The sequence below is a fragment of the Chiloscyllium punctatum genome, unplaced genomic scaffold, assembly GCF_047496795.1.
Source record: "Chiloscyllium punctatum isolate Juve2018m unplaced genomic scaffold, sChiPun1.3 scaffold_1234, whole genome shotgun sequence".
NCBI lineage: Eukaryota > Metazoa > Chordata > Chondrichthyes > Orectolobiformes > Hemiscylliidae > Chiloscyllium > Chiloscyllium punctatum.
The window spans coordinates 37,501-39,111 of record NW_027310968.1 but is presented as its reverse complement, the minus strand read 5'-3'; positions in this window follow the sequence as shown (position 1 = coordinate 39,111).

Genomic DNA, 1,611 nt, shown 5'->3' with positions numbered 1-1,611 from the left:
CTTTCCGTCCATTCTGAGAGTCAGTCAGAGGCCGGTGCGGCGGTCTATTGACGACCGGAGGCTCCCATGGGTGTTGCGATGAGGGTGGAGGGCACAGAACCTTGCCTTAGCACTCCCTAATAAAGCCTCTTGTGAAGAGAGCAGACCTCGCGCGCCGCACGACCGGCTCTGGGAGTCGTTGGGCCGCTATCTGTGAATAGTCTGGTCCTCCTCTGCCACCCGGCCAAGTGCGATGGCTCTGCCGCCCTGCGGTGCTCGTCACGCAGGTATGGGGCACACGATGCTCGTAACAGCAAATAAAGGCGGCTCGGGACCTGCAGGCGAAAGGGGTCCCGTGGTGCTTAGCACGTCGACTTCGGGTCTCGGTGCAAGCCGGAGAGCTCACGGAAGTCTAAAGTTTTCGGCACGTGGTCGAATCTTTTGAAAGGCTTACCCGGCTCTTTCCGTCCATTCTGAGAGTCAGTCAGAGGCCGGTGCGGCGGTCTATTGACGACCGGAGGCTCCCATGGGTGTTGCGATGAGGGTGGAGGGCACAGAACCTTGCCTTAGCACTCCCTAATAAAGCCTCTTGTGAAGAGAGCAGACCTCGCGCGCCGCACGACCGGCTCTGGGAGTCGTTGGGCCGCTATCTGTGAATAGTCTGGTCCTCCTCTGCCACCCGGCCAAGTGCGATGGCTCTGCCGCCCTGCGGTGCTCGTCACGCAGGTATGGGGCACACGATGCTCGTAACAGCAAATAAAGGCGGCTCGGGACCTGCAGGCGAAAGGGGTCCCGTGGTGCTTCGCACGTCGACTTCGGGTCTCGGTGCAAGCCGGAGAGCTCACGGAAGTCTAAAGTTTTCGGCACGTGGTCGAATCTTTTGAAAGGCTTACCCGGCTCTTTCCGTCCATTCTGAGAGTCAGTCAGAGGCCGGTGCGGCGGTCTATTGACGACCGGAGGCTCCCATGGGTGTTGCGATGAGGGTGGAGGGCACAGAACCTTGCCTTAGCACTCCCTAATAAAGCCTCTTGTGAAGAGAGCAGACCTCGCGCACCGCACGACCGGCTCTGGGAGTCGTTGGGCCGCTATCTGTGAATAGTCGGGTCCTCCTCTGCCACCCGGCCAAGTGCGATGGCTCTGCCGCCCTGCGGTGCTTGTCACGCAGGTATGGGGCACACGATGCTCGTAACAGCAAATAAAGGCGGCTCGGGACCTGCAGGCGAAAGGGGTCCCGTGGTGCTTAGCACGTCGACTTCGGGTCTCGGTGCAAGCCGGAGAGCTCACGGAAGTCTAAAGTTTTCGGCACGTGGTCGAATCTTTTGAAAGGCTTACCCGGCTCTTTCCGTCCATTCTGAGAGTCAGTCAGAGGCCGGTGCGGCGGTCTATTGACGACCGGAGGCTCCCATGGGTGTTGCGATGAGGGTGGAGGGCACAGAACCTTGCCTTAGCACTCCCTAATAAAGCCTCTTGTGAAGAGAGCAGACCTCGCGCGCCGCACGACCGGCTCTGGGAGTCGTTGGGCCGCTATCTGTGAATAGTCTGGTCCTCCTCTGCCACCCGGCTAAGTGCGATGGCTCTGCCGCCCTGCGGTGCTTGTCACGCAGGTATGGGGCACACGATGCTCGTAACAGC